General features: G+C 48.2%; 1 long non-coding RNA gene across 1 annotated transcript; it reads right to left on the reverse strand.

The window, feature by feature from the left end:
- Positions 1 to 252: 252 nt before the first annotated feature.
- LOC140212899 (uncharacterized) lies at positions 253 to 10,234 on the reverse strand. The gene is made up of 3 exons (XR_011889872.1): positions 10,135 to 10,234; positions 511 to 611; positions 253 to 419 (listed from the first exon to the last, which is right to left on the reverse strand). It is a non-coding gene; the product is annotated as an uncharacterized lncRNA (long non-coding RNA).
- Between the last annotated feature and the right edge of the window lie 329 nt (positions 10,235 to 10,563).

Raw genomic sequence — 10,563 nt, forward strand, 5'->3', positions numbered from 1 at the left:
TGTGTGACACGCGTGCTCTTCTGCATCTCTTCTTCGTTCAGATTCATGCATGGATTCATGTAGAAGATGGCTCCGCTTTACTGCTTAAAGCAAGCGATTCGACATGAGTTATTACTGTGGTCTTTTTGCCTTACAACACGCACTTACTCCGTCGCATCTCGTCGTCTCCGTCGTTTTCTAAAAGGTTCCGGAGTCAATTTTTCAAATGAATATGACCAACAATTTTTCTTTTTTCACGCGCGTCATTCTTAGGGCACGCCATTTTATTGACGAATGAAAATTTGCGTCGTTGTTCCACTTCCTGAGCGGCTCCTTCATGTAAATAAATTTGCCTACGCGTGGCTCTCTTCTGTAGGCATTAGCAGGTCTTCAACTTCTGGGTTAGACTTGCGTTTGTCTAAATTTGATGTCTTCATATCCTGCAAGTGTAAAGCCATCATGAGGCGAATTATTTAACTGATGTAAATAATTTTAATTTATTCAAGGACTACATGCGATTAGAATTCTTACCTCAAGTGGCGATTCGTCTTTGAGGTGCGTCCGTTTCCGCCATATTCTCACGAGTAAATCACTGCATAACTGCGGTTGCTCGTTTTTACTCCAGATTTCTCCTAGAAGCATGAAGCATTCCTACGAGAATTATTCTGCTCGATGTTGCTATTGTTCACATAAACAACAGGCGAAATGTGCCGTAGGGTGACAATCACCATCTTTCAAATCGGCCATTTATAGAACATACAAAAGTAAGGCACCCTTTATCTACAACCACAGGTAAAACAAAGATGTCTGGGTAAGCGTCCACGCTTATGTCTAACTGCCAAACCTGTAAATTATTGTACTACATAAAGCAGGACAAGCACGTGTCCCTTGAGTTCTCTTGGATTTCAGTTGCATATTGGTTCGGAATAGCTTGAACATGAATAGTGGGCCCCTATTAGTCCATTTGATATTTGAAGGCTGTCGTTTCTTTTAAAAATACCCGGAATAGAGAGCTCAGAATGAAAACCCCGAATCGGACTTAAAAGCGTACGATACCCGGCAAGAAACGCGCAAATGACGGCACAAGGTCAGTGCACCAGCATTCACATTACTGATAAAATAAAGGAGGAAGGGATCATCTGAGTATACATGACACAAGTGACGTCCCATGTCTGCATGTTATGATTGCACGGACATCAATAATTGAAACTAATTATGCAGATCACAAAACATGTAGGAAGCGATGTGGCCGAAGCTTTCTGCGCTGTTTGCGTTGATTGGGAATGTTTGGCGGTGATGTTGACACCATACGACAATCGTGAGGTCATGATAAATGCTACCTTGCATACTGCACTTGCGTATGTCTACGGAGGGCACAGCACACAGCGAGACTCGTTTGTTGAGGCGTTTTCGTTCGCTGTACTTCGTAGCCTGCGAGAAGGTTATCACTGGCATTGGTTCACACGGCACATCGCATTGTGGCTGAAGGGCTGGTATGCTTGTGCATTATCGCCTTGACGCAGCGGAGCTTTAATGCTGCTTTCAGTGTGCACGTCCTGTGCCAGTTGTCACACATGCACAGCGTTTTTTTTTTCTTTCCGAAATAGCAGAAACGTGCCGTACGGCATCGTAAATATATATTTTTTTTTCAGTTTGTCCGCAACTTTAGCACTATCTAGTGGCGTCTTTTTGTTTTATTATAAGACCCTAAACTGACCATGCTTCCTGACGGCGCCTTACTCCTCTCTCAGGATCCTTCCATGAATACAAGCTGCCGAGAGCCAAGTGCGGCCAACTTGTTGCTTAGTCGTTTAGTGACGGCCTTGGATTTATCCATTTTCTGTCTCTGGTCTCAATTTTCTTTTTACCATCCTACCTATCTTTTCTCTGGGCTGTTGCGCGTGAATACAAGGGTAAGCGCCGCAGCTACTGCAATACTTTTTCGTGGGGCCAACGCGTAACTAACGCCTTTCATGGGGCAGTGTGGCAACGGCCAGGGAGTCGCACAGGCATTGTGGCGATGCCTATGATCCTTCTGTGCCGCCTGTGGCTGGGCGTGGCATTCACGAACTTCTATTCCTTCCGCATTGGAATGGGCGACAGCTCTACTTGCGACATCTGTGCCTGCGAGGAGACGATCGAGCTCATCCTTTGTGACTGTCCCCGTTACGATGTGTCAATAAAACTGCTCGTGACCGCGCTGGAAAAACCGGACGATCGCCCCTTCACAGAACAAAACGTTCCAGGACACTGGTCCAGACGGGTTTCGGCACTCAAGGCCTTCATGGCTTTGCTGAATTCTTTAACCGCATGTGAATTGTGCGACCTCCTCTGAATGTTGTGGCGCGGAGCATCGCGCTGCTGTGTGAATTTTTCCCAGTCTTTTTTTTCTTGTTCTTTCTCCTTTTATTCCCTTTACCACTTTCCCCAGCACAGGTTAGCCAGTCGGTACTTACACTAGCTAACGTCCCTGTCTTTCCTCCCTGTTTGTCTCTCTCTCTGTTTTGCATGAGTACAGAGGCAAACGCTGCGGCTTCTACAATGCCTTTCCGGACATCGACATGAAATCAAAGCAGTCCAGGTGGCGTTGGTGATACGTCCATGGTGCCCTTGTTGGAAAGGTAAACGGGCGATGCTTACTGATGTCTGTTTTCCCCTCTCCTACACTCCTGCTCTCAACCACCTCTGACGCCGTGTACAACACTGCAGCAGGAGCAGCAGCGACAAAGTCGAAGAAAGAGCGAAAAAAAAAAGCTTGCTTCAAAACAGGGAAAGCGTGAAGCTCCGTGTGCTTTCTTGTCATGGCGCGATACGAGAAATGGTCTGTTCAGAGACATGCATGGCACACAGCCTATGAGAACACGATGACGAGTCATCATTTGTAGCGTTACCACTGGTTACGAAATACATCACCCACGGCAAAGCTAACCAAGTTGCCATCAACTACAAATCATGTGCTCATGAGGGCCATTCCATTACACAATCGTCACTAGTGGGAAGTTTGCTATAAGCACTTGGCGCCTTCAGCAGCCACAACGCCAAAGTCACGTAATTTGCAGTGAACCTGTTGAACAGTGCGAAGCCTCCTCGCTTTGTTCGTGATTCACTTGAAGCTACCGGCTTCTGTTGAGTTGCTTCCTTATAGCAAAGACCAGTTTTCCTTCACGACATGTTTGCTTACGTGGTTTACACGCTGGCAAACAGCAGAGTCACCCTAGCTGCTTCTAAAGCATGCGCACAATAAGAAAGCGAACATGTACTATGAGCATTTCCAGTAAAAAGCTTTCCCACCTTGAAGGTCTCGCTCTCTGAAACAATTCTCTAGACATGATCCGCGACTGCATCAAAGCGACATCAGGGCACGTATAGCGTTTCATAGCGCATCACGGTAATAAGAAGTTTACGGGATTGGACGAGCCAAAACCACGATCTGATTATGAGGCACGCCTTAGTGGGGGACTCCAGAAAATTTTGACCGCACGTGTTTATTTAACGTGCACCTAAATCAAAGCACACGGGTGTTTCCGCATTTCGGCCCCATCGAAGTGCAGCCGGGATTCGATCCCGCGACCTCGTGCTTAGCAGCCCGACACCATAGCCATTAAGCCACCACGACAGGTACCACGGTAATACTATGCGACCGAATTTCAATGTAGAGAGTCCCCTTCTTCCGAAACAAAGCGGCCAGTGTTTCCGGCGAGTGCGCTTTGCCGGCGAAGGCAGCACACCACACTCCAGCAGCCATCTCGTTTTCCTGCCTCTCTCGACGCGACAAGCCAACCTTTACATGTATCCCGCTAGCCAACCCACCTGCTTCAATCTACCCTCTCCCCACGCATTATTACAATTCTCCTTACTACCCCATTACCCTCGTATAAATGGATGCGATGCTCCAGAAATGCGATGCGATGTGCAAGTTGTCGCGTTCACGCAAACGGGGCTATAGTCTTCCACCGGAAAATCGACCGCTTGGAGATGCCACCTGCAGGTGCCAACTGTCATTTTAAATTAATGGCGTTATTGGCTAACCGTCTGCCTTTTTGATGAAGGTGGTTTGCTCGGTATGTAAGCAACCATTCTTGCTTAAATGTGTAACGTTTGTGAGATGTGCGTTATCTAAGTCGAAACTTTTTTGGCAATACCTGCGAGACAGCCTTAGAGAAGGCGATAAAGGTACCGCCTAGCACATACGTATCCAATTTTTGTTTTGTGCATGTAAAATATCGTACAAACTTATATTTTCCCTCTATAAGAACACTATTTACCGTATCAGCTACACAGCCATACAACGCCCCCAGCGTTCAGTTTCACTACCGCTAGATAGCCGTAGTTCTATATACGTATCATTGACATGGATCATTTACTTGTGTGAAGACAATTTCGGTATCTGTGGGGCACTTCTCAACATTTAAAGAAATCCAACTGGTTGGCACAAGCACAAAGTCACGAAAACCATGTCTTGAAATTTATGCTTCCGCAAGTCCTACTCGCGCACGTGGTTTCTCATTACTTGAATAAAGTGCTGCAGTGATTGCCAATTTATCAGGATAGCTGAAAACCTTGTTTGATTTGTAGTAATTGTCAGGCTTAGTATGTCATCAGCGTGTTAGTGCAGTCAATCACATCGGTGATTTTAAATGCAGTCAATGAATGTTAGCGCTGTGATTTTCACACTAAGACCCACAAGGATACGTGAAAATTCTTGCTCAGCTAACTAGCTAACTATGTACACCTTAAAGACGTCTCAAGAGAAGTGACACCATTTAGCCAAACTGCTAATAATAATTTTATGATAACCTTATGCATCAAACGATGCGCCATGTAGAAGAATGTCTGGCTCTCCCGTGATGTAGAGTAGGTGTGAGCATGAAACGACTATAGGCAAAGCAGATTGTTTGGAGATGATACTAGCCAAAATCTTAAAATGTGTGTAGTGCATGTTCGCAACGGCACACCCCACCAGATCACACCGCGCCACGCCATACTGCGCACAGGTCCCTATGGACGCTGTCCACCTGCGTAACACTGCGTAACACTAGGAACGCCTTTGCGGGCTACGTGACAGTGCCCACAGAAACAGTTTGTGTGTACGTGCGTGTGTGTGTACTTTTTTTTTAATCCTTCTCTCTCTCACCTATCGCATCCCCTTGCCCCTTCCCCAGTACAGGATAGCCAACCGGAGATAATCTCTGGTTAACCTCCCTGTCTTTCCTTTGCCTTTCTCTCTCTCTCTCTCTAGAAGAAGAAAGCCGTCTGAAAGCCGCACGACAGGCAGCGAAAGACTCCAAGGAGACAGAGCGCACTGCACAGCTATAAAAAGAAGGAATCGAACTGTGAGGTTCTACGCACCTATTCTACGCGCTATTGAAGCTGGTATTGAAAATGACAATTAAAACTTCAGCGTACTTGAAGTAACTGCTTGAGTGATATTGGGAACAAACATTAGGAAGAACTCGAAAGCAATTTTTTTCTAACTTGCTTAGGCAGTAAATAGCGTGTGTAATGCGTTCCTGTACAAAGGGCTGGGGGCCAGAGACCGCATTTTCTTAAATTTTGACGGGTAGTCCGGATGATCTCGTTTTGTTCTCGCAACTTGGCCGGATGCTCTCGTTTGAGTGCCCGGATAACGGCTTTGGCTTTTGGCTCAAGGTCACTCGAAGGTCGCCTACAGCAGGAGAGAGAGAGAGAAGAAACTTTATTAATGAATGGCCGGCAGTTTCGTTGTGGTGGCCTCAGGTGGCGGCTCCAAGTCCTTGGACTCGGGCGGCATCTTTGGCTTGCCGGACGGCCCAGAGCTGGTCTGCCAACTCTGAACTTTTCAGAGCCGCCTCCCAGCGGTGGCGACGCCGATGGAGAAGGTCCCCGGCGGGCCCCGCAGCTGGGGCGGCGTCGGGGAGAAGCGAGCTCGAGGCTTCCCGTACTGTGGTAACGGCCGCGATTACGGACGCGTCGCGAACGGATGTGGTCCCATTACCGTGGTTGCCGGCACATTCCCACAGCATATGTCGCAGCGTTGCTCGCTGTCCGCAAGCTTTACAGGCATCTGTTGGATATAAACCTGGGTAGATGTGATGTAGGACCGCGGGGCTAGGGTAGCTGCCTGTCTGGAGCAAGCGTAATGTTACGGCCTCATTCCTATTTAACCTGTCGTGTGGTGGCGGGAATGTGCGTCTTTGGAGTCTGTAGTGTTGGGTGAGATCTCTGAACGTGGTCAGGCGATCGCCCCACGCCCATTGTGATTCTTGTTGCCGCATTTCTGTTGTAGTGTCCCGATCAGGCAGATCCGATGCCCCGCTCTCGGGGGCGGGGGCGGCGGCCACATAATCTGCGGCGGCTCGGCGTGTGAGACCTCGAGCCGTGGCGTGGGCCGCCTCGTTGCCCGCGAGCGGGACATCGGTGTGTGCCGGGGTCCAGAGGAGGAAGACTGTAGAATTTTGGGGTTGCGAGGGCGATGACGAGTCGCCGTCGTCATAAATTTGGAGTATGCGGACCGCTTCCCGCGAGACGCGACCGCGCGCGAAGCCGCGGATTGCTGCCTGCGAGTCGCTGATCACGATCGCAGCACTAGGCACCGTGGCCAGTGCTAGGGCTATTGCGGCTTCTTCGGCCGCCTCCGTGTGTCCCGTGGTCACTGTAGCGCTCGCGAGGCACTTTCCCGTGCGGTCTACAACCGCGATCGCGTGTGCGTTTTTCTCTCCTTCATATCGCGCAGCGTCTACGTACACCGCCTCGTTGCTGTTGCCAAACTTCTTCTGAAGGTCTCTTGCTCGTTTGTTGCGTCTCGCGGCGTGGTGCGTCGGGTGCATGTTTTTGGGAAGCGGCGGGATGATCAGGCGGTCGCGGACCGAGGCCTGAACCGCCATCTTTTCTCCATGCTGAGTGTGGTACGCGATGCCGAGTGCCTCGAGGATGCATCGACCTGTCTTTGAATGAGATAATCGTTCGTACTGCGCAATGTCGTGCGCCTCGATTAACTCGTCAAGTGAGTTGTGAAGCCCGAGCTCCAGAAACTTGTCGGTGCTCGCGTTGAGTGGAACGCCGACCGCCCTCTTAAAAACCTTTCGTATCATGCATTCGACCTTGTTTTTTTCGCACCCTATCCACTTAAGGTAGGGGGCAACATACGTTATGCGGCTTATCGCGTACGCCTGCACGAGACGGATCACGCAGTCTTCACGCATACCATTGCGTCTATTCGTGATGCGACGCAAGAGTCGGATCGTGTCATCTACCGAACGACGAAGTCTTCGCACCGTCTCTCCGTTATGGCCATTTGCCTGCAGGTGTAACCCCAGGATTCTAATTTTGTCTACGTGCGGTACGGGAGTACCATCTGCCAATATAATACGTATTTTGGAGTATTCCCGTTCTTCGTCGCTCAGGGTTTTACGACCTCTCCTTGTGGGTTTGTAGATTAACAGTTCGGACTTGGTAGCCGAGCACTCGAGGCCCGTTCCACGCAAGTAATTCTGGACCGCATCTACCCCTGCCTGTAGCGTTCGCTCGACGTGACCATCACATCCTCCCCCGGGAACCCAGAGGGTGATATCATCCGCGTATAGACTATGATGCAATCCTTCTACTTCTGTTAATTTCTCGGGTAGACCGAGTAGAACTAAATTAAAGAGTAATGGGGATATGACGGATCCTTGCGGCGTGCCGGACGGACCCGTCTCAAATTCCGGCGATTCCTCGTCGCCAACGACGATGCATGCACGCCTGCACGCGAGGAAATCTCTAACGTAATTATACGTTCTTTGCCCAAGTCCTAACGTTATAATTGTTTTTAAGATTGCTTCGTGTTTAACGTTATCGAAGGCCTTTTTAATATCTAGGCCGAGGATTGCCTTAGTGGAGCTGGTAGTGTCGTCTACGATCTGGTGTTTAAGCTGAAGCAATACGTCCTGTGAGGAGAGGTTGCGGCGGAATCCTAGCATGGTGTGCGGGAACGCGTCACGATCTTCGAGAAAGTCGGTCACGCGGGTGAGAACTGCGTGTTCCATGACTTTTCCAACGCAAGACGTTAGCGAAATCGGTCTTAGATTATCGAGGGTAACTTGCTTGCCGGGTTTTGGAATCATGATAACGCGGGCCCGTTTCCACGCTTCGGGAAGGGAGCCCCCTCGCCAGCACTCGTTGACGTAGGTCGCGAGGCGGGAGATCGACTCGTCGTCTAGGTTACGGAGAGTCTTGTTGGTAACCCGGTCCGGGCCGGGCGCCGATCGGGTGTTTAGTTCGAACAGGGCTATCCGAATTTCTGCTTCGCTAAATTCCGCGTCCAATTTCTCGTTTGCGACGCCGTCGTATTCAGCATGTTGGATGCTTTCGGCCTTCTTAAAGTAACGATCACGTATTGCGTCGAAGAAGTTATCACCTTTGTAATCTCTTACTAGTCTACGAGTCTTGTGGCCTTGAGCGGCCCTAGTTTCCTCCGGATCTAATAGGTGCCGAAAGAGGCGCCAAGCGCTCGCCCCGGCCATCTGCCTCTCGAGGCCGTTGCACGTGTCTTCCCACTGTGCCCTGGATACCTGGAGTGCGTGTTCTTCGATCTCTCTGTCTAATTGTGCTATGCGTTTGCGCAAAGCCTTATTGTGTCTTTGACATTTCCATCTCTTTAGAATTGCTCGCTTTGCTTCCCACATGTGTAGCAGCCTGCTGTCAATTATCTCAAGGTTCGCCTCGGGCGGAACTTCGCTCGTTGCCGCGTCTACATCCCTTCTGAGCGTCTCGGTCCACTTGTCTATGTCCGTAATCGGCTCGTCGCCTCGCCCCGCTTCTTCTCGTTTCTTGCGGAACGTGTCCCACTTCACAAGTTTGAGTTTACGGCCTTTGCTTACAGGGTTAGTCTCACGACCGCTCGGGCCCGTGCCTATCGTCATCTCGATCAGCATGTGGTCACTTCCTAAATCTTCTTGCGTGTTTTGCCAGTGCGCTGTGGTTACATTCGAAACGAACGCGAGGTCAGGTAGCGGAGATAAAATTATTTGATGTTTAAAATTAATCTGTTTACGCATTTGGGAAGGCGATAAACCAACGCGGGCATTCCGCTTCGGAAAAATGAAACACTCTGCTTGCCTAATGTGGTTCTATTTAATTTCATATTCTAGTGCATCATCCTTTTGTTCAGAATATTCTTAAGGAATTTAGCACGTGTCATGCATACCTAAAATAGAGCATCCCCTTTGTTTCTTGACCACGATCCACTGGTCGTCCCGCAATGCTAGCCATATATATTTATTAGAACGTCCGATGTGCGTTTGCATCCGAAACGCTTCAGAATTGAATATAATTCAATTGACGGAATTACGGAATTCGAAATATTGGTGGGTTGCTCACATCATGAAAATGGCATCAAACACATTGTACTTGTCTTGTTGGAAAACAATACGACCTGTAATAATGTGATGCAAATATAAATTGTCAATGCGCGCTTCTTCTACCGCTTATTATTGCATATGCATTCAGATAGACGGTGCCCGCTGCGTATAAGTATTTCTTCATCCACAGAGAGATAACATTCAACGAGCAGGAATAAGAATGCTTAGTTAAAACGACTGCGGCTCTTACGAACACTAGTGGTAGAGGCTTTTCCCTCGAGCTAAATCATTTTAGCCACAATGGGAATTCTGCATAAATTGCCGCTAATGGCTGGAGGTGGCCTGCTTTCTTTCTATTTATTTAGGCACAAAAATCTTTTTTTCAGCAAGAACTGAACAGCCGGGTGGCAAGCTTTATTTAGGTATGCCGTATATTAGTTAAAAGGTTGTTCTTACTTTACCTTCACTTTCATATTTGTCAGTTGAAAACCACAATTATGCGTACAATTATTAAAAATATCGAAACCGCTAAGTCATTCATAAATAATATGGGTGGTCAATCCTCTCCCTTCGAGATGCTACCGATGGAAAGGTACGTCAGCATAGCGCTTACAGTTTTTTTGTACAGCACATTGTAATACGCAGAGCTTGAAGGGTCATTTGCCAGACTAACTTTCTTGGGGGTAAAGAGATTGCGGAAGTTCACTAACGATCACGTGAGCGACAACGTAACTCTTTTTCACGAGAACGAAAAGTGAACCGATACGAACGAAGCAGTTTTTGTCCTAAGAAAATGAAACCCATTAACTTAATTCGAGCAAACGATTACGAGCTTTACCTGTCAAGGCGCTTACCAATACACCAATGGCAACTGTTGCAAAAATACCAAGGAAGCTCGTCCAGAAGTATGACATCCGGAAGAAGTAAAATGACTCGTCGGGTCTGAAAGAAAAAGTCAGCAGAGCTGACAATAATCTCGCCTTCTACAGGCAGAGAAGAACCACGCAATATGTATCTTTTACTCTGCGAAAAATGACTTATTCTTCGCGATGTGCGGGGCTTTATTTAACTCAGAAAGCCCAAGCACCAAGCCATTTCAGGAAAACTAAGAAGGAGCGAGTGAGTCATTTGTTTGGATGAAATCAGAAATGTTGGCGACTGTTCCATCGCCAGCTTCTCCACGAGCAATAAATTGTCCAATGGTGAAAAAATGACAAACTGACGAGATACTAAAAAATGAAAACCATTCCACTCGGTGAAGATGGAA

Source organism: Dermacentor andersoni, chromosome 8, assembly GCF_023375885.2.
Source record: "Dermacentor andersoni chromosome 8, qqDerAnde1_hic_scaffold, whole genome shotgun sequence".
In the NCBI taxonomy this organism is placed as follows: domain Eukaryota; kingdom Metazoa; phylum Arthropoda; class Arachnida; order Ixodida; family Ixodidae; genus Dermacentor; species Dermacentor andersoni.